Below are 24,002 nucleotides of genomic sequence, written 5' to 3'. Positions count from 1 at the left end.
TTAGCAGAGCGCGCTATTCGCATTACTGGGAGGTTTCTCTTCTCCTGCTATACTTATAGAGTGCTGACATCATCGGTGTTTAGAAAGGGGAATGTGCATCCTGTAGTGTGTTTTCCTAGTTGCCAAAAGGGACATTTCTCTCCCACAGACTTACACACACACCAACCCCACTCACACACACACTGAGCATTTGCAGGATTCAAACCCCTACCTAACTATGTTATGACACTTGTGATGGACATATTAGTAGAGCATGCTATTCGCATTACTGGGAGGTTTCTTTTCTCCTGCTGTACTTATAGGGTGCTGACATCATCGGTGTTTAGAAAGGGGAATGTGCATCCTGTGGGGAGGCAGACACCAAGCACACTCTGGCTAAGCTGTCATTCCCTAGGGCAAACAGCCTAGTGTTGACCTCTACACCCATATGTTTAATTGTCAAATGCACATTATTTGTTGCTGATAGACTGTTTGCACATCTTTATTGCCATAGCATTCCCTGTTTGTATGAACAACTTGTGCATCTGTGGAAGATGTTTGCATATGGGAGGGATCCACTATATCACGTATGTCTCTGTAGTCATTTAACTGTGTGCACTGGGCAGACTGCTGTAATGTGGTTGGTTCCTGGAATAACACGTAAAATACCAGATATGTGTGTCCAACTGCTAAACTGAGATTTGGCCTAAGTGTGTGAGCATGCCCAGTTCAGCCTTCCCATGGCATGTTGTCTGACATATGTCTCATTTATCAAAGTGTGTGAGCATGCCCAGTGTGAGCATTCCATATGTTGGACTCTGCAGCCCACCACATTTGTGGATGAGTGTGAACTTCAACAAATATCACCCGTTTATGGTTGTGTGTTGTGTGTCATGTTGTGTAGTTACTGTACAACTGCTTTGTGTGTGAACACAACAGGATTATACTGTGCCTGCAGTGTTTGCATGGGATACTTTGCATACAGTTGTCAACATCCTTTCACACTGACCTAACACTGTAGTACTGTATAGTGTACTGGTAGTACTTTGACTGTGGTGGACAGTATCCTGGGCTTTAGTGCTATCACTGCTTTACATTTCGATAGTGAGCACAACAGCCTGGTTAGGGGCCAGTTGTGTACATCTGACCATGTTGCATTCTGTTCAGATATGAACTACTTAAACCAGGCTTGTCCAACATTGGTAGTGTATTCCACAACATAGGTGTACATTTGCAAACACTAGCGATGTGCCCTAGTCCATGTCTAATGCTAGTTGGAGAGTGTGTTTGTCCTTCAACACACATTGTAAGTGGAGTTTGCCATGACATATGTCATGGTTAGTATACTGTGCCTCTGTCTACCTGTGACATGACAGTGATACCCAGGATAAAGCTACCATCTCCCATCCACTCATCAAGATTCCTATTGAGGAAGATTGATAAGTGACTCTATGGGTAGCCTGTACTGGGAGTTCACTCATGGGTGGGGTGGCTTCTGTGTTATGGATCATGCAGTACAGCTTGTCCTATGTAAGTCAGTGCTGGGGTTCAGGTCTCTCATGTGCATAGCTCACTGCCATTCAGATTGTACAAGGTGCAGCATGTTTATTGATACCAGCAACACAGGCAACACATGGCATCTGTGCAAGCTCTTTGATACTCCTGGTGAGGTACTGTTGGGGACTTTACGGTTGATGGAGGTGTCTGCTGAGGTACATCCCACAGGGGCTATTGTAGTCAATTGTACCGCTGATGAAGGATGACTGCAGAGCCACAATGACCTCCCCTTATCTAGATCTGACAACCTTCATGATTAGGTGGGTATATGGTATGTTTCTGTAAACACTACAGCACATGTTTGTCCAATGCAGGATATCTATCACCTTGTGTCCCCAGGTCTCTCATTACATGTTAACTACATAATGGGTTAACACCTATGTGGTAATTGGTGGGCACTTACTGTATATCCACGGGGTTGACTATACACTTTTCTGCAATTAGCTTGCTGACATGGCTATGGCACCAGTTGTCTGTTTCTATGTGGCCCTTTTGTGGGATGCTTGTGTCAGCTGGTGGATCATATGTGGTGAGCAGTTTGTAGTCCTCTGCAAACATGTTCAGACACAGTCCTTCCATGTTTGCCTGTACCTATGGGACATATATACCAGACGAGGGAGATCCCAGGACCAAGCCTTGTGGGATGCCAGTTATATCTGGTTTGTAGTCTGACATGGCTGCAGCATGTCTGACCATGTCTGTTCTGTCCTTGGTCTGGTTTGCAACCCTCTACTGACATAGGGGTTTATATTTAAGCTGGTGAGCTTATCTATAATGAACACGTAGGGTATTGTATAGAAGCCTTTGCAAGGTCCAGCTACACTGTGTGGACCACATTGCCCTCATCAATGACCTTAATGACTGTTTCAATTGAGTCAAACATGTTTAGGGGCAGGATCTGCACTTAAGAAAGCCACACTGGCTAGGGTCCGTGTCAGTAGGTCCCCAATATCTTTATGTCTGTGGTACATGCTGATCCTTTCCATAGCTGTGCAGACCGAGCTTCTCAGGATTCTGGGGTAGTAGTTTTCAGTATCCATTCAGGCAACACCTTTGTTGAGAAGGACCACTGTTGTTGTACACTGCTCTTTGGGTACATATTCTGTGGTAAGGCTGACATTGAGCAGTAGTGTGATTTGGCATTCCATTCATCTTGGAGTCCATGTTGCACTAAGCCCAGGACACCATCTCATACCATTGCTGCTGTGTGTTTTGCTTTGTAGATGCTGGCTGTTACCTCAGCATCTGCAATGTCAGGGGGCCAGCAGTCTGCTGGGATAGATATTCTGCATTCGGGGGTTGCACTGCACCTGTCAGGATGTATGTTGGCAATATGTGTGTGTGTTTGTGATATTTGTGTGATTCAGAGCATATCTGTGAATTCCCAACATGGTTCCTACCATCAGTTGTGAAAGCCTTGGGATTATCCTTAGTGTCCTGTACAATTTGTATCTTCATAGGTTCATAGGTTCATACTAGGCTATCCACCCTAGGGCATTTGTTAGCCTAGCCAGAGTGTGTGTGGCTTTTGCCACCCCTTGCTATGTGAATATTATGGCCATTTATGATTTGCTTTGCTGTGCCTCTGTCTGGACATGACACAGTGAAGACCCCAGTGTAACTCTACAATCATCCATCCACTTGGCAAGATTCCTGTTGAAGAGTGTCAGTGAGGGGCTCTGCCTAACATGGAGTGGGATTCTGGTCCAGGGTGTGGGGAGCCTCTGGATTATGTATCTGTCCCACCAGCACATCCTATTTCATTATTTGTTGAGGTTGACATCTCTCACTCTCACAGCTCCGATGGCTTTGAGTTTTCTGGGGTGGAGCATGTCCATTACTCCTGTGTTGGGCATGGCCTTCTACAACAGGCATGCAATGCCTCTGTGTAGGCAGTATGTGACTGCATTCAGCTGGGGTGTCTACAGCCAGGCAGCATATGACATATATTTGAGACCCTTTATCCTCTTGGTGAGGTACCTTTGAGGTCTTTCTAACTGCTGCAGGTGTCAGGTAAGGTACATCCCATATGAGGCATTGTACTAGATTATGGGTGTGATAAGAGAACAGTATAGGGGCACAATGACCTCTGTTGACGTAGATGTGAATCCTTTCCTGATACGGTGTCAAATGTAGACAGTCTTCCTAGCCACATTGGCAATGTGGGTGTCACATAACAGGTTACTGTCCACTTGTGTCCCTAGGTCCCTGGTTACTCCTTCCATACATAATGGTTTACCACCTATGTGGTAATTTGTGGTACCTTGTTTGGTATTTGGTGGGACATTCATACTGTCCAGTGTCTTCAGGACGGCTGGGTGGGGTTCCTGTGTGTGAGAGTGTGGTCTGTAGCATGCTACAGACTGTACAGCAGTCTTGCCTACAGTTAGTTGCACATGGGTGGACTCCAATGCCTTGTGCATTGTCAGTTACCTGGACGTATGGGTGTCTGTGCTGAATATGGATACTCACCCTCCTTTTATGTTTTGTTCCAGGTTTTGGGGCCATGACACATGATATGTGGTATAACCTGGTAGTGCTGGTGTGCTGTCAGGAGGCTTGCAGCAGGTTTCTGTCACTGCACAGACATCGATGTTCTCCATACTGGGGATGGCCTTGGGAGCATGCATATTGGGGTTTACACATCTGGCATTGGTCAGCATTACCCTTATGTTTCTTTCCACTTATGTTTTCTAGGGTGGTGGGTCAGTCTTTTCAGCCTTGCCTACAAAAGGCTCTATGGAGGTGGCAAAGGCCTTATCCAATATCCAGACGCCCAGGGGTAACAGGTGCAAGCCATCCCAAGAACAGCTGCGTGGCTTGTCAAGCATGACATCCCAAGCAGACAGACATTTGATCCCCTTGGAATGACACCAGTAAGTGTGCCACTTGCTATGACTGATCATTCCGTGTTTGTACTGTGGCATTATTCTTGGTAAGGGTAGGATGCTGCAAACGGTGAGTGTCATACCGGCCTGGACTACATAATCAGAGAGCTCATCTATGTCTCTTTTCATGTAGTCTAGGGAGGTACATCTCAGGTCATTCACACCAGCATGGACTATGACTGCATCATATTTCTACTTGCTTTGGAGTGACCTGCATACTTCTGTTATGTGGCGTATTGTGGCAGCCTACAGGCAGCTTACTGTACCCTTTCCCTTGTTCAGTCTGGTGTGCGGGACAGCAGTGTGTCTGACTATGGAGTCACCTATTACAACTGTATCAGGCATGTTGTTTCTCCTTCTGGCCTGTGACTGTTTGGCACACCAGCTTTGTGTACTATGTGTTGCATGTGCTATGTTTGGAGGTTGTTTGATTGGGTGTCTGCTTTAGAGGCCTCTGTTGGTGTGCTGTGTTTGTAATTTGTGCCTCCGGGAATGTTTTTCTGTGTTTATGTGTTTGGTTTGCAGTTGTGATAGGTCTATGTGGGACTGTGTTTGTGGTGTGTGTGGTTACCTTCTCCTCCTGACTAGTTTTGGGAGTACTGAGTTGAGGGAGCTCAGCCTCCAGTTTGGATAGATGGTTGCATCTCTCACATATATTTGTATTTCTTGGGTGGAGTTGGGGGTTGTCTGTGTACTTGGGGCAGGTGTAACATTGCCTCAGGATTCACAGATTCAACTTGTTGTGGCTGGCCTTAGTGGATTGTATGTGTGGACAGATTTTATTGCCATACTACTGATCAGTGATTACTTCATTGTTTATGTTTGCTCTATCATGTAGTAGCTTCCTCATTCTCTTGCATGGTTTGGTTATGGCTGGTGTCCACCATGCCAGATGCCTGCATGTATGGCATTGTGTCTTGTTTTAATTTAGGATTGCATAATCCAAGCATTCCTGGCAGTGTTCATGGAATGGCTGTATTACAGGTTCTGAGGTGTGGCCCATATTTTGCACCTGCACAGGACCTTTAATGGATTCCACATCAGTTTGGAGGAGTGCAAATATTGCTTTACACATGTTTTCCACTGTGGTTTTCTGGCCAGGGACTGTGGTCAGGATTTGTATATCCAGTGTGATTACTCTATGGTCTGGTTTTACCAGTGAGCAATACACTTCTCATCTTGCCATCCAGTACCCATGTTGCTGATTATCACATCCAGTATGCTTACCCCTCTTGTGGGAGTGGTACGTTGTTCCTGGGCCTTTTGGTTTATGGATTCTATGAACTTTTGTCCTACACTGTTGGAGCTAGTATAATGCTCCCAGTCTATGTCTGGGTATTTTCAGTCACCCAATATAATGTGGTTTGGAGGACTTGATATATTCATGTATTCCAGCATAGGCCAGGTGCAGTTCCTGGTGTTGGGACAGTAGTCTGTAGCAGGCTATAAACTGGGGGCAGTTTTAGCCACTGTTACTTGACCATGGCTAGTCCATGCTGCTTTTGTTGTGGTACCAACATGGGGGTGTGGTTTTCCTTGGCAATTCTTGCTAGTCACCCTCCTTTAATAGCTTGTTCCATGTTTTGAGGCTGTACAGCACAGTATGAGGTGTAACCTGGTAGTGTTAGGGTGCTGTTGTGAGCCTTGACTCAGTTTTCTGTTACAGCGCAGATATCAACATTCTCCATACTGGGTGAGTTTAGACTGCATGCATCTTGCTGTTTCGACTTATCCCTTATCTTATTCTTATCCCTTCTGATACCTATGGAGATAGGTTTGTGTTTTGAGCCTTACCTATTCAGGGCACACTGTGGGTAACAACAGCCTTTGCCAGTATCCATACGGCCTGCACTGATAGGTGCACGCCAGTCCTAGCAGGTGGAGCATCATGTCATGCTCAGCATGTCATCCCAGACTGGCACACATTGGATCCCCTTTGACTAACTGCGATACTTCAGTCAATTATTGCACTTGATCATCTCATTGTCATATTGTGGCATGATGCTTGGTGAGGGTAGGATGTTAGTCAGGGTCCTCAGGTGTGCATATAGTACATGGTGTTACATTACTTAACACATAGCATTCATGCCTCAGGTGGTGCTGCAGGGCTGCCTCTGTCGGATGCGCATATTACACTTCCCTGTACATGTTTGTGAGCAGGTCATGTCATTGTAGGCATCCATGTTATTATTTGAGTGAGTCAGAGGGGTATCATTCCCAGGGTTCCTACTGAGCCAGTGTATGTGCTATGCGTTGCCTCTTTGCCAAGGCCAGGGCATACTGGGCATGCCTCCTTCTGCCTACTGGGGCAGGCTCAGGTTGTTCCTCCTCCGAGTCACGCTCTGCCTGTGATGGCCTTGGCAATGGTGGGGGGCTGTTTGGCCCAGCCCTATGCTGGTCCTGCTGCAGCTGTTTTCGCAAGATCATATTATGTAGCATAGCACATACCATGACAATTTGGGTACATGTAGTTGGTGTGTACTGCAAGGCTCCACCAGATGTGTCCAGACACCGGAACCATGACTTGAGCAGCCCAAACACACGCTCTATTACATTACGTGTTTGTGCGTGTGCCTCATTATGGCGTTCCTGTTCAGGTGTGTGTGCGTTTCTGATGGGTGTCATCAGCCACGGCTCCAGTGCATAACCTGCATCCCCACTAGGTGTCCGTGCGGGATGTCCCCATTGGCAAATGTCTGGTACAGCTGCGTCAAATGCCAGATGTGGGAATCATGGTAGCTCCCAGGACAGCCAGCACACACATTCATTATTATGCCCTGGGCATCACACACGACCTGGCAGTTGATGGAGGAAGCCCTTGCGGTTGATGTATGCCCTACCCGCTCACCGGCTGGTGCTTTGATGCATATGTGCGTGCAGTCTATTGCACCCACTACCTCAGGGTATTCCGCTATTTGCTGGAAGAGACGATATTGCTGGCCAATACCTCACGGGCATTGGGGAAATATACATGATCACCGACATGTGCTGACATGGCATCCAGGAACTGGTGCAGTACCCTGGAGGCTGATGCCTGTGATATCCCCATCATATCACCAGTTGGTCTCTGGAAGGTACCTGTTGCTAGTATTCTTAGGCCAACACATACCTTGGTTTCCACTGGGATGGGTTCCCCTCTGTTGGTTCTGTGTGTGAGGCGTGGCCTGCACAGCTCCACTATTTGCTGCAGGAGGTCTCTGTCCACTCTATAGCTCTACTATCTCCAGCTCATGTAACCCGTGGTAGGTGACCCTGGGCCTGTACACTCTTCTCCGTCTCCTCACTGTGGGTTGTCTGGCACCATCTGCATTGTCACCACCCTCAGCAAGTCGCCTATGTCTCATTATGACAGCTATGGCAGCCCCTAACATTTCTGCTCTGAGTTCAGCTTTTTCAGTTTTCACTTCTAATAACTTAACTCCTGTCTTGCAGTGTCTCTTGAGAGAAACATCCTGCACTGCTGTTTGCAGAGTTTTAAGTGCTGGGCTGGGCTACTATTCTGCCTGTGTAATTGCCTGCTTCTAATTGTTTTCACCTGCTAGCTCCAGCAGTATTCCCTGCTAGCTTCCTACTAAATCTGTTGCTTCCTTTTTCCTCTCTGTTTCCTCAGGGAGGAGCCATGTGCAGACCAGCAGAAACACGCTCACAGTGGCTTACACGCGCGCACACATGCTTACACGGTTCAGAATCTGCTTATTCGGGTTAAAACGCATGCACACCCATGCAAACAGTGTTAAACATCTCCCAACACGCTCCCACATGCTCAGTCTGCCTTACACACGCGCACACTGCCTTACTCGCGCTTCATGGCGCGCACGCGCATGCACGCCCAGCAAGAAACTTTGGTGTAGGCAACAGTGTACACCTTCCATTTCTTGACTTTCTCATGCTTATTTAGTGGCACACCTCTTTCCATGATATCTGTCTGACATCTGTCATGTAACTCTGACCTCCAATGAACTGCATTTCTTTCTACCATTCCCCCCTGTGATGTCACCTATCTCCTACTCTGTTCCTCCCCTTCTGTAACTCTTACACTACTCAGACTGTGCTCATTTGCTATGTGACAGTGGAATTCAGTATCCTAACACTCATTTGCATCAGATTGCCTACTAATGCTTAGTTACATCTCTTAGACTCAGCTTCCCCCCTTAGCAACCACTACACGGTGGCCATGTTGGTTTTGGTCTGCTGGTCCCTGCATTGACATTCCATGTATTGCATAAAACCCACATTTGTGGGTTTAAAACCTTCGTTTTTATGTTTTATACAGCGCAGCCCGTTTGCGCGGGGCTGCGCTGGGTTTAAAAATTATATTTTTAAGATATTTGCATCAGGTTACCTTGCCAATGGCCACATATTTGGCCATTGGCATGCTGCCTGACACATATGCACCCTTTATTTGGAGCTGACATGGCTCCATTGCGGTTTTTGCAGAAACGTACTCAGTTGTCAACTGAGTACATTTCTGCAGCTAAAACGGCTCTTACACGGGCTGTTCTGGGCTTCCTGGATCGCTAATCATCCTCATTTGCATGCTATTCAGCTGCAAGTGAGGTGATTAGCTTATCCACGCCCACTCCGTGTAAGAGCCGTTTTAGCTTGTCTCTTACACGGACTTTGGGCTGTTCCTGGATCGCGAAGGCTGCATGGAGTCTTACACTACTCTTAGACTCTGTGCAAGCCTTCGTGAATCCGGCCCAGTAACTTTTACATTTGTAATATTTTATAAACAACTTACAATATCTCAGCAACAACTCAAGTTACACAAACATAGTTAGCAGCATTTTATTCATCTAGCAGAGAGCGTTCATATGAGGCCATGGAATTCTGTATGTGTTACTTGGTTGTTTAGATATTTAGAAAAATGTGAAAATTATATCTATACAAATTAATATAATAAAAACAACAGTTAATATGTATTTACCTGCACTAGACACAGCTCAAATGTTAATGCAGTTGAGCTTACCACTGTGTAAGCTTTAAGATGAACTCTTTTAAAACCTTGTACATAGCACAGTTTGGAATTATTGATGCAAGTATGAACAAGCAATATTTGATGCTTAGAGGCATCAGAAGGAATTAACTGCATTTGCACCTGGAGGCATTACTCGGATGTAATGAGTTAAATCAAAAGGTGCTTTAACAGAGTATTACTTTAAGGGTGTGCACAATCATGCAACCAGCCTATTGTACCTATTTCAGTTACCAGATGTTACGTGTAACAGATGTGTATGTTCTTCTGTTGGATTGCACAGGTTATATGTCATATGAAATGATGGCAATGTTATGACCTAATTTCTGAGGTCTCATGTGATATATCATAAAAGTGACACCAATCCACAGGTCAACCCAGTAATGTATCAGACAAACACAGGAGTTATGAGGAACAGTCCAAACATATGAGCCACACGTGTAGACATTCAGCAAAACTCTGTGCAGTTGGGAGGTATGTTCTGTAGGAGTTGTCACAGTGCTATACAGATGAAGAGCAATAATTTACATGGGTGCAGTGTGTGCTAAGTGAAGGGTCATTACCTACACCACTCACTTATCCCAGAGGTGTATATTAGTAGTAACAGTAATTAGAAAGGGGTGCACTGCATGATGCTGAGGGTCCATCCAGAGTATGTATGTTATTGTCTGACTGTGTGTTGTGAATGCCCCCAGTCGGCTAATGTGAGGTCTGTATAATGCCTTTGAGGCACCTTACCTGTGTGTGTGTGTGTGTGTGTGTGTGTGTGTGTGTGTGTGTGTGTGTGTGTGTGTGTGTGTGTGTGTGTGTGTGTGTGTGTGTACCAGCAAACCTTATAGTGCTGGCAATAATTTACATATGTTGTTTTTCTCTCACAGGTGGACATGGTGGCTGCGGCCCCTCCCACTCTGATACTGATGTCAGTGTCTCTGCAGACTCTGACCATGATGATACTCATATTGAAGCACAGGTGGGGTTGTCAGGAGCTGAATCTGTGCCATCGGTTGGCATCTCACTATTGTCAACCCCATCCCTACACACAGTCACAATGCTTACACAAACCCTATTACCAGTGGCCACAGATAATGGACAGTTGGTGGTTGTTGGCATGGAACAGGCTACTGTGGTGACTATGGCAAGTGAGGGTGCAGTCACTAGCCATAGCCAGAGTGCTGGCAAGGTCCCACACAGGCAGATGGGCAGGGGTGCTAAGAGAAGGATTGCAGCCGTCATACCCTGTTACAAGTGCCACAGCAGCAGTCACCAAACTCATGTTTCAGGCCGTTATGAAGCAGAGGCATGTAATGAAAATAATACCAAACATATACGCAGGGTCGTGGATGAGCATGTCCCTGGTGTCCATGGCGATATTCGTGAACTCACTGCAGCCATCTGTGAGTGTACTTAGGTCATGTATAGATGATGGGTAGAGACCTTGGCAATCCTCAACTGTGGAATAGCTGTGCTTGAGCATTTGGTGGACGATGGCCAGCAGCCACATGGATGTAGGTCAGAAACATCATCAGCTGAGAGTCTACATGGCCATGCACCATCACGTTCCCATGCTGGCAGTACCACCAGCACTACTGAAGGGGGTGTGCTGTGCACGCCACGATGCAGCAGGCCATGGGCACGTGATCCCGGCCGGTCCCAGCAGGGACATGGATCCAGCAGGCAGCAGTCACCATTAGGGAATAGTACTGCATCTGGACTCAACCCTGGTGGTGCTGGTGATACTCTTGGCAGGCCAAGTTCCCATGTCCATGGCTAAAGATGGTGAACTGTACACCCTGCCATATATGGCCCACAGCTGTCCAAAATATCCCTGTGTAGGGCACCCACATGGAGTGACTGTGTGCATACAAACACACACACATCACCATCAGACAAGTCACCTCCACACACACACACACACACACACACACACACACACACACACACACACACACACACACACACACACACACACACACGTGCACACATACACACATGCACACATGCACACACACATACACACCACACACACACGCGCACACATGCACGTACAGGATCACAGTTGCCAGTGCTGTGTTTGGAACCTCTATCTATCAAGTTGTGGTACCACACTAATATGCAGTTATTGCAGGTGGCACAGGACTACTAGTGTGATGAGTGTTACAAGGTACCTGTAAGGTGAATAACATCATGTGGCCTTGTGGGGTAGGCAGTGGTTGGTCTGCTGCATGTAAGAGTACTCACAATAGTGTCACATACAAGTCTACAGACTCACAAACATGCTATACACACCAATGTGCACACACACACACACACACACACACACACACACACACACACACACACACACACACACACACACACACACACACACACACACCTTTGACAGTACTGAGATCCATAGGTTCAAAGATTCATAGGTGTGTACGTGGCAAATGGCCTTTGGAGGCTATTCTATTCCCCATCCACTCCTCCTGATTTCTGTTGAAGAGGGCCAGTGATGTGCTCTGCTTGACATGTATGTGATGTCTATTTTGTTGTCTGGCCAGTCTCTGGGTTGTGAACCTGTCCCTCCAGCATGTCCTGTTGATTGTGAGGATGGGGCTGAGGTATCTGGGGCAAGTTGTGTGGACAGACTGGTTTCTTCACATGTAGCATTCCTGAGTGGATTGGGTCAGACATGACTGTATATGTCAGGCAGAGATCAGACCTAAGTAGCCAATATGCAGTTGTTGGAGTCTGTCCGTATGGGGCAAGTGTGTAGTACCTAAAATCCTCTTTGTGAGGTACATTTGCAGCCTCTCCTGTTGTTGCTGGCGTCAAGTGGGGTACATGGCAAATGGGCCATAGTACACATTGATTAGCCTACTGAGAAGAGAGTACAGGGAAACACTGTCCTTTTACTTCCCAGATTCAACACCCTTAGTCAGAAGAAATGACACATGGAAGGACGTTTAGAAGGCAGTGGCACTGTGGTGGTCACCAGGGAGCTCACTGTCAATCTGTGTTCCCAGTTCCATTATACCAACATCATTGTTCAGTGAACTACCATCAATTTATTACTTTATGGGAACCATGTTGTACCCAAAGGGGATGGCAGCACATCATCTGGCATTGAGCTTATGTCCAGGGTTCTGACAACAGTCATAGGTCTCAGAGAGGCCTTTGTGAAGGATGTCAACCTCACATGGGGGGTAATAATAGCACCCACCTTGTAGTAATCTGCAAACATTGTCAGTCAGGGCGCATTTCTATTGGGCTGGAAGTGAGGTGTGGATCCGAAACATGAAGGGACCCAGATCCACAACCTGTGGGACTCCATTCATGACTGTTCAGCAGTCTGACATGGAGTCTTCTGCTTTCACGCTGTGGTTCTACCTGTGAGCCAGTTTGCAGGCCATCTACTGATGTAGGGGTTGCTACCTACCTGAGTGTGTTTGTGTATGATTCCTGAGTGGGGAGTGATATCCAAGGATTAGATGGACTGCCTATCTTGTTATCTATTCCATAATGTCAAATAGTTATTGCACATGGCACAATGCTTATAGGGCTGCAGACTGTATGCAGGTCCCTCTACAGTGGATGACAACTGTGGGCCTTGTAATGTGGACACTAGGACATATACTGGGTGGGCAACAGCAAAAAGAAACAAATCATCCCCCGATGGATATGGTTCTCAAAAAAACACAACAACCCCCCCACAGACAGGATACTGTTCTTACACATGCACACACACACACACACACACACACACACACACACACACACACACACACACACACACACACACACACACACACACACACTTGCCAGGAGTGAGATTAGAACCCTACCTATCTATTTATTGCTAGTATAATGTTACACATTTATTGCACCCACCACAGAGCTTAAAGGGGGAAGGTTGTCCAAAGGTACTTCTAAGGTGATGAACATCACCAGCACTTGTAAAGTATGGGAATGGGTGATGTACTGGGTGAGAGAGGCCACAAACTACTTTAAACTACAATTATACACACTTACACTTACACACATTTGCCAGAACTGGGATTAGAATTCCTACCTAACTAGTTATTTGTACTATAGTGTTATGCAGTTATCGCACACACCACAGAGCTTTCAGGGCTGAGAACTGACAAAAGGGACTTCTAAGGTGACTGTTATCTGCAGGACTGCTAAAGTAGGGCAATGGGAAGTGTACTGAGTTTGAATGGACCCAAAATCTTTAATTTATAAATACACAACACAAACACACACACACACACACACACACACACACACACACACACACACACACACACACACACACACACACACACACACACACATACTTTTACATTTGCAAGGACTGAGATTAGAACTCTTTCCTAACTAGTTATTTGTAATATAGTGTTACGCAGTTATTGCATGCACCCCAGAGCTTAGAGGACTGAGGCCTGATGAAAGGGACTTCTATGGTGACAAACATCTTCAGGACTGCTAAAGTAGGGAAGTTCACTGGGTGGGGAAGGCCTGTTAATTCCTAGATTCTACTGACAGTTCTCTAAGTGTATGAGCATGCCCCATGTAACCTTCTATAGTAAATGTGGGACTCCAGTCCAGGGATTGTTGTGCTCCAGTCCAGTTTGTTTTGTGATACAGACATATCTCTCAACCTGTTGGTGCAGGATATCTGGAGATAGCCTATCAAAATGGGGAGGCAATGGGCCATACGATGATTGTGACTATTTCTCTCAGTAATGTATGGGTTGCTAGGGTTACAGGGTTTGTTTTAGCAGACATCTGACATATATGACATTTGACACTGTCATGTATTGTTTCAGTACCTTGTGACATACCTCCTCAGATCATCACAGTAATATTCCAGAGGAATACAGGATGGGTGATGCACACACCAGGATTATGGGCCAAATGATATGCATTCTTGCACAATCCGGCCTGTTGAGAGGTGTACCTACAAGCAATTGACTGCTGGAGCTGTGTAAACAGTTCAGCACCTTGGTGATATATTACAATGGTGGAATCTCTGTGCATTTCTGTTCTGGCATGGTCTGATTTCCAGTCCACGGTTGGGTAATGTAAGTCAGGCAGATGACAGGCAGACTCCAGATAGATTTGTATGGGATAATATATGTAGGGGGGGTGTCCTGGGTCAGATATGGTGGCCTATAGCTACAGTACTTTGCATAGGGGTCTTCTCAGAGGTTGACTGCACTTGGAGGGTCTTGTGTGTGTCAAACTGTTTGATCGGCCCAGAGGTGTGTGTGTGTGTGTGTGTGTGTGTGTGTGTGTGTGTGTGTGTGTGTGTGTGTGTGTGTGTGTGTGTGTGTGTGTGTGTGTGTCTCACATATATGTATGACCCACCTCATTTTGCTTGGCTGGCCACATTTTGTGGTCAGGATGTTGCATAGGATGAGTGATCAGGGAAGGGTGTGTTACTCCCCATGTCTGTGGGCCAGGGTTCTGTGGGTGCAGACATGTCACCATCTTCCAGGGTTAAGGCTGCCTGCAATGAGTGCATTCCCATGTTTAGACTCCTAACCCTCCCTGTCGACGGTACAGAGTATCACAGAATGTCCAGATTCATGACTTATATATCTGGTTGGTTACCCAAACAAGTGTGGTTTTCAAGGAAAAGTGTTTTGCAAGTTACTCAGGGTTGAAGTCAGATATTACTAACAGTTGACACTGCAGTTTCAGACTTCATACCCTTCAGACATCCCATGCTAATACAACCATTCCATCAACTTTCTAACATTATTAGAGCAGTATTTCAAAGGTGTCCTTCTCTTTGGACCTTTATCACCCCATTATTCATGGCTTTATCCAGATTTCTGTCTCTTTGATGCTGGTAGGTTTGCTCCTAGCAGTTAGCAGCATGGCCTTTCTTTGCCCTTTGTAGACTTTGTTATGTTAGCATTATGGACCCCATGACACTCCCTAACAGTGCACTGTGGGTGAGGCATGAACATTTGCCAGAGGCTTTTAGGTCAGGTGTAACAGATGCAGGCCATCTGTAGCAAGGCAGTGCATTCTGATGATCATATGTTCCCAGGCTACCGGCAGTGGACACCCCTGGGATGGCACTAGTAAGTTGACTGTGGGTGTTACTGACAACTGGTTTCTGTTCATGTTGAGCCATCACTCTAGTTGACAGCTGGATGCCGCTTAAGGCTAGGGACATGTTACTGCATTTCTATGGGACTATGGGGAGGGGGGTGACACATCTGTACACAATACACATTTGCAGAGACTGTGCTGATATCTGCTTAACATTTTGGTCCCATTTAGCATAGTGGTATGCCCTATCTTTCAGACTACAGGCATAACAGTACTGACTGCAGATCAGATTGTTTTCGCATAAACATTTGTCGTTTCAGACTTTTTACCTTTCAGAGCCATACTGCCACTGCCAGACCTGCTGTGATATCACTGTGTAAGTCTTCAGGTGGGGATTTCATGGATGTCACCATGTGGGGGCCTTTGCCAGACATTTCTGTATGGTTTTCTACAGCTGATCTGCTGGGTGAGGCTGGGGGTGGGTATGGGACCCCCACTTTGACAACCATGCATGTAAACTATGACCCACCCAGTTATTTGGCTCACCACATATACTGCGGTGGTATTTGTCAACTAGGGTTGTACTGCATAGTGTGAGTAAGCCAGTACTGGGAATAGACTTCCAGTTGTCCCACAGAGCTGTCATTTATCTGCTGCTATCCCAGTAAGCCACCCCATTCCCTTGCATGCTTGTATCAATACCATAGATATGCTATCCGAACATTCTGCTCCATTCATTTATTGCTAAGAAGACTGAGTTACCTTGTGTCTGAGGCAGTTGTGAGGATGGTGCTTGAGAGATGACTATGTCAGATGCATGCACTACACTGCCTATACATGGTAAGGTATAGGTGGTGTGATGTTTGGCATCCATTTTACTGTGTGTGAGAGTCAGAGAGAGAGATCATCCCCTCAGGCCCTACAGTGTCAGTGTATGTGCTATGCATTGCCTCTTTGCCAAGGACAGGGCACACTGGGCATGCCTCCATCTGCCTATAGGGGCAGGCTCAGGATCTTCCTCCTCCGAGTCCCTCTCTGGTTGTGGAGACCTTGGCAATGGTGGGGGGCTGTGTGGCCCTTCCCCATTTTGTTCCTGCTGTAGCTGTTTCCGAAGGATCATATTGTGTAGCCTGGCACATACTATGAACATGGGTGCACATATGGCTGGAGAATACTGCAAGGCTCCACCAGATATGTCAAGGCAGCAGAACAATGACTTGGGCAGCCCAAACACACGGTCTATAATGATCCTGGTTTGTGCGTGTGCCTCATTATGGCATTCTTGTGTGGGTGTGGCTGTATGTGCATTGCTGATGGGTGTCATCAGCCATGACTCCAGTGTGTAGCCAGCATTCCGCACCAGATGGCCATATGGGATGTCCCAACTGGCAAATGCCTGGTACAGCTGTGATGAATGCCAGATGTGGGAGTCATGATATCTTCCAGGGCTGCCAGTACACACAGCCATGATAATGCCCTGGACATTGCATATGACCTGGCAGTTGATGGAGTGGAACCCCTTGTGGTTTAGGTATACCCTACCCTGGTCACTGGATGGTGCTCTAATGTGGATGTGCATGCAATCTATGGCACCCAGTACCTCCGGGTATTCTGCTACACAGTGGAAGAGATGCATATTGCTGGTCCTCTCCTCACGGGTGCTGGGGAAGTAAAGGTGCTCAGCGGCATGTGGACACATGGCATCCAGGAACTGGTGGGGTATCCTGGATGCAGATGCCTGTGAAGACCCCATGATATTCCCAATTGGTCTTTGGAAAGTACCTGTAGCTAGTATTCTTAAGGCTACACATACCTTGGTATTCACTCGAATGGGTTCCCATTTGTTGGTTATGGGTATGAGGCAAGGGTGACACAGCTCAACAAATTGCTGAAATATGTCCCTGTCCACCCTGCAGCACTCTACTATCCCCAGATCATGTCCGCCTGGTAGGTTACCCTGGGTCTGAACACGCTTCTCCTCCTCACTCTGCGTTGGTTGTCAGCATTATCATCCACAGCGCCCTCTGCCTCTTGCACATACTGATAGATCAAAGCGACAGCAGCCCATAACATTTTTGCTAGTTTTTCAGTTAAAATTCCCCCATATGTGTAGAGCTATGGTGCAGAGTTTGTGGGAAAAACCAGACTGGAAGGTGTTTGCCTAGTTTATAGTGGTGTGCTGCAGATGCTGCCTGTGTGATTGAGTGACTATGATACATAGTTTATAGTAGTGTGCTGCAGATGCTGCCTGTGTGATTAGCTGACTATGACACATAGTTTATAGTGGTGTGCTGAAGATGCTGCCTGTGTGATTGGCTGACTGTGATACAAAGTTTATAGTGGTGTGCTGGAGATGCTGCTTGTGTGATTGGCTGACTATGATACATAGTTTGTAGTGGTGTGCTGCAGATGCTCCCTGTGTGATTGGCTGACTATGATACATAGTTTATAGTGGTGTGCTGCAGATGCTGCCTGTGTGATTGGCTGACTATGATACATAGTTTATAGTGGTGTTCTGCAGATGCTGCCTGTTTGATTGGCTGACTATGATGCATAGTTTATAGTGGTGTGCTGCAGATTCTGCCTGTGTGATTGGCTGACTATGATACATAGTTTATAGTGGTGTGCTGCAGATGCTGCCTGTGTGATTGGCTGACTATGATACATAGTTTATAGTGGTGTGCTGCAGATGCTGCCTGTGTGATTGGCTGACTATGCTACATAGTTTACAGTGGTGTGCTGCAGATGCTGCCTGTGTGATTGGCTGACTATGATACATAGTTTATACTGGTGTGCTGCAGATGCTGCCTGTGTGATTGCCTGACTGTGATACATAGTTTGTAGTGGTGTGCTGCAGATGCTGCCTGTGTGATTGGCTGACTATGATACATAGTTTATAGTGGTTTGCTGCAGATGCTGCCTGTGTGATTGGCTGACTATGATACATAGTTTATAGTGGTGTGCTGCAGATGCTGCCTGTTTGATTGGCTGACTATGATACATAGTTTATAGTGGTGTGCTGCAGATGCTGCCTGTGTGATTGGCTGACTATGACACATAGTTTATAGTGGTGTGCTGCAGATGCTGCCTGTTTGATTGGCTGACTATGATACATAGTTTATAGTGGTGTGCTGCAGATGCTGCCTCTGTAATTGGCTGGCTATGATACATAGTTTATAGTGGTGTGCTGCAGATGCTGCCTGTGTGATTGGCTGACTATGATACATAGTTTATAGTGGTGTGCTGCAGATGCTGCTTGTGTGATTGGCTGACTATGAAAAATAGTTTATAGTGGTGTGCTGCAGATGCTGCCTGTGTGATTGGCTGACTATGAAACATAGTTTATACTGTTGTGCTGCAGATGCTACCTGTGCGATTGACTCACTATGATACATAGTTTATAGTGGTGTGCTGCAGATGCTGCCTGTGTGATTGGCTGACTATGATACATAGTTTATACAGTTTTGCTGCAAATGCTGCCTGTATGATTGGCTGAGTATGATACATAGTTTATAGTGGTGTGCTGCAGATGCTGCCTTTGTGATTGGCTGACTATGATACATAGTTTATAGTGGTGTGTTGCAGATGGTGCCTGTGTGATTGGCTGACTAAGACACATAGTTTATATTGTTGAGCTGCAGATGCTGCCTGTGTGATTGGCTGACTATGATACATAGTTTATAGTGGTGTGCTGCAGATGCTGCCTGTGTGATTTGCTGACTATGATACATAGTTTATAGTGGTGTGCTGCAGATGCTGCCTGTGTGATTGGCTGACTATGATACATAGTTTATTGATGTGTGCTGCAGATGCTGCCTGTTTGATTGGCTGACTATGATACATAGTTTATACTGTTGTGCTGCAGATGCTGCTTTTGTGATTGGCTGACTATGATACATAGTTTATAGTAGTGTGCTGCAGATGCTGCCTGTGTGATTGGCTGACTATAATACATAGTTTATAGTGGTGTGCTGCAGATGCTGCCTGTATGATTGGCTGACTATGATACATAGTTTATAGTGGTGTGCTGCAGATGCTCCATGGTGATTGTCTGACTATGATACATAGTTTATAGTGGTGTGCTGCAGATGCTGGTTGTGTGATTGGCTGACTATGATACATAGTTTGGAGTGACGTGCTGCAGATGCTCCCTGTGTGATTGGCTGACTATGATACATAGTTTATACTGGTGTGCTGCAGATGCTGCCTGTGTGATTGGCTGACTATGATACATAGTTTATAGCGGTGTGCTGCAGATGCTGCCTGTGTGATTGGCTGACTATAATACATAGTTTATAGTTGTGTGCTGCAGATGCTGCCTGTGTGATTGGCTGACTATGATACATAGTTTATAATTGTGTGCTGCAGATGCTGCCTGTGTGATTGGCTGTCTATGATACATAGTTTATAGTGGTGTGCTGCAGATGCTGCCTGTGTGATTGGCTGACTATGATACATAGTTTGTAGTGGTGTGCTGCAGATGCTGCCTGTGTGATTGGCTGATTATGATACATAGTTTAACTGTTGTGCTGCAGATATTGCCTGTGTGATTGGCTGACTATGATACATAGTTTATACTGTTGTGCTGCAGATGCTCCCTGTGTGATTGGCTGACTATGATACATAGCTGAAAGTGGTGTGCTACCGATGCTGCCTGTGTGATTGGCTGACAATGATACATAGTTTATAGTGGTGTGCTGCAGATGCTGCCTGTGTGATTGGCTGACTATAATACATAGTTTATAGTGGTGTGCTGCAGATGCTGCCTGTGTGATTGGCTGACTATGATACATAGTTTATAGTGGTGTGCTGCAGATGCTGCTTGTGTGATTGGCTGACTATGATACATTGTTTATAGTGGTGGGCTGCAGATGTTGCCTGTATGATTGGCTGACTATGATACATAGTTTATATTGGTGTGCTGCAGATGCTGCCTGTGTGATTGGCTGACTATGATACATAGTTTATAGTGGTGTGCTGCAGATGCTGCCTGTGTGATTGGCTGACTATGATACATAGTTTATACTGTTGTGCTGCAGATGCTGCCTGTATGATTGGCTGACTATGATACATAGTTTATACTGTTGTGCTGCAGATGCTGCCTGTTTGATTGGCTGACTATGATACATAGTTTATAGTTGTGCTGCAGATGCTGCCTGTGTGATTGGCTGACTATGATACATAGTTTATAGTGGTGTGCTGCAGATGCTGCCTGTGTGATTGGCTGACTATGATACATAGTTTATAGTGGTGTGCTGCAGATGCTGCCTGTGTGATTGGCTGACTATGATACATAGTTTATAGTGGTGTGCTGCAGATGCTGCCTGTGTGATTGGCTGACTATGATACATAGTTTATAGTGGTGTGCTGCAGATGCTGCCTGTGTGATTGGCTGACTATGATACATAGTTTATAGTGGTGTGCTGCAGATGCTGCCTGTGTGATTGGCTGACTATGATACATAGTTTATAGTGGTGTGCTGCAGATGCTGCCTGTTTGATTGGCTGACTATGATACATAGTTTATAGTGGTGTGCTGCAGATGCTGCCTGTGTGATTGGCTGACTATGATACATAGTTTATAGTGGTGTGCTGCAGATGCTGCCTGTGTGATTGGCTGACTATAATACATAGTTTATAGTGGTGTTTGCAGATGCTGCCTGTGTGATTGTCTGACTATGATACATAGTTTATAGTGGTGTGCTGCAGATGCTGCCTGTGTGATTGGCTGACTATGATACATAGTTTATAGTGGTGTGCTGCAGATGCTGCTTGTGTGATTGGCTGACTATGATACATAGTTTATAGTGGTGTGCTGCAGATGCTGCCTGTGTGATTGGCTGACTATGATACATAGTTTATAGTGGTGTGCTGCAGATGCTGCCTGTGTGATTGGCTGACTATGATACATAGTTTATAGTGGTGTGCTGCAGATGCTGCCTGTGTGATTGGCTGACTATGATACATAGTTTATAGTGGTGTGCTGCAGATGCTGCCTGTGTGATTGGCTGACTATGATACATAGTTTATAGTGGTGTGCTGCAGATGCTGCCTGTGTGATTGGCTGACTATGATACATAGTTTATAGTGGTGTGCTGCAGATGCTGCCTGTGTGATTGGCTGACTATGATACATAGTTTATAGTGGTGTGCTGCAGATGCTGCCTGTGTGATTGGCTGACTATGATACATAGTTTATAGTGGTGTGCTGCAGATGCTGCCTGTGTGATTGGCTGACTATGATACATAGTTTATAGTGGTGTGCTGCAGATGCTGCCTGTGTGATTGGCTGACTATGATACATAGTTTATAGTGGTGTGCTGCAGATGCTGCCTGTGTCATTGGCTGACTATGATACATAGTTTATAGTGGTGTGCTGCAGATGCTGCCTGTGTGATTGGCTGACTATGATACATAGTTTATAGTGGTGTGCTGCAGATGCTGCCTGTGTGATTGGCTGACTATGATACATAGTTTATAGTGGTGTGCTGCAGATGCTGCCTGTGTGATTGGCTGACTATGATACATAGTTTATAGTGGTGTGCTGCAGATGCTGCCTGTGTGATTGGGTGTCTATGATACATGGTTTATACTGGTGTGCTGCAGATGCTCCCTGTGTTATTGGCTGACTATGATACATAGTTTATAGTGGTGTGCTGCAGATGCTGCCTGTGTGATTGGCTCACTATGATACATAATTTATACTGTTTTGCTGCAGATGCTGCCTGTGTGATTGGCTGACTATGATACATGGTTTATAGTGGTGTGCTGCAGATGCTGCCTGTGTGATTGGCTGACTATGATACATAGTTTATAGTGGTGTGCTGCAGATGCTGCCTGTGTGATTGGCTGACTATGATACATAGTTTATAGTTGTGTGCTGCAGATGCTGCCTGTGTGATTGGCTGACTATGATACATAGTTTATAGTGGTGTGCTGCAGATGCTGCCTGTGTGATTGGCTGACTATGATACATAGTTTATAGTGGTGTGCTGCAGATGCTGCCTGTGTGATTGGCTGACTATGATACATAGTTTATAGTGGTGTGCTGCAGATGCTGCCTGTGTGATTGGCTGACTATGATACATAGTTTATAGTGGTGTGCTGCAGATGCTGCTTGTGTGATTGGCTGACTATGATACATAGTTTATAGTGGTGTGCTGCAGATGCTGCCTGTGTGATTGGCTGACTATGATACATAGTTTATAGTGGTGTGCTGCAGATGCTGCCTGTGTGATTGGCTGACTATGATACATAGTTTATAGTGGTGTGCTGCAGATGCTGCCTGTGTGATTGGCTGACTATGATACATAGTTTATAGTGGTGTGCTGCAGATGCTGCCTGTGTGATTGGCTGACTATGATACATAGTTTATAGTGGTGTGCTGCAGATGCTGCCTGTGTGATTGGCTGACTATGATACATAGTTTATAGTGGTGTGCTGCAGATGCTGCCTGTGTGATTGGCTGACTATGATACATAGTTTATAGTGGTGTGCTGCAGATGCTGCCTGTGTGATTGGCTGACTATGATACATAGTTTATAGTGGTGTGCTGCAGATGCTGCCTGTGTGATTGGCTGACTATGATACATAGTTTATAGTGGTGTGCTGCAGATGCTGCCTGTGTGATTGGCTGACTATGATACATAGTTTATAGTGGTGTGCTGCAGATGCTGCCTGTGTGATTGGCTGACTATGATACATAGTTTATAGTGGTGTGCTGCAGATGCTGCTTGTGTGATTGGCTGACTATGATACATAGTTTATAGTGGTGTGCTGCAGATGCTGCCTGTGTGATTGGCTGACTATGATACATAGTTTATAGTGGTGTGCTGCAGATGCTGCCTGTGTGATTGGCTGACTATGATACATAGTTTATAGTGGTGTGCTGCAGATGCTGCCTGTGTGATTGGCTGACTATGATACATAGTTTATAGTGGTGTGCTGCAGATGCTGCCTGTGTGATTGGCTGACTATGATACATAGTTTATAGTGGTGTGCTGCAGATGCTGCCTGTGTGATTGGCTGACTATGATACATAGTTTATAGTGGTGTGCTGCAGATGCTGCCTGTGTGATTGGCTGACTATGATACATAGTTCATAGGGGTGTGCTGCAGATGCTGCCTGTGTGATTGGCTGACTATGATACATAGTTTATAGTGGTGTGCTGCAGATGCTGCCTGTGTGATTGGCTGACTATGATACATAGTTTATAGTGGTGTGCTGCAGATACTGCCTGTGTGATTGGCTGACTATGATACATAGTTTATAGTGGTGTGCTGCAGATGCTGCCTGTGTGAGTGGCTGTCTATGATACATAGTTTATAGTGGTGTGCTGCAGATGCTGCCTGTGTGATTGGCTGACTATGATACATAGTTTATAGTGGTGTGCTGCAGATGCTGCCTGTGTGATTGGCTGACTATGATACATAGTTTATAGTGGTGTGATGCAGATGCTGCCTGTGTGATTGGCTAACTATGATACACAGTTTATAGTGGTGTGCTGCAGAAGCTGCCTGTGTGATTGGCTGACTATGATACATAGTTTGTAGT

Source organism: Protopterus annectens, chromosome 4.part0 (genome assembly GCF_019279795.1).
Source record: "Protopterus annectens isolate FY-2018-M chromosome 4.part0, PAN1.0, whole genome shotgun sequence".
Lineage (NCBI taxonomy): Eukaryota > Metazoa > Chordata > Ceratodontiformes > Protopteridae > Protopterus > Protopterus annectens.
This window is presented reverse-complemented; position numbering follows the sequence as displayed.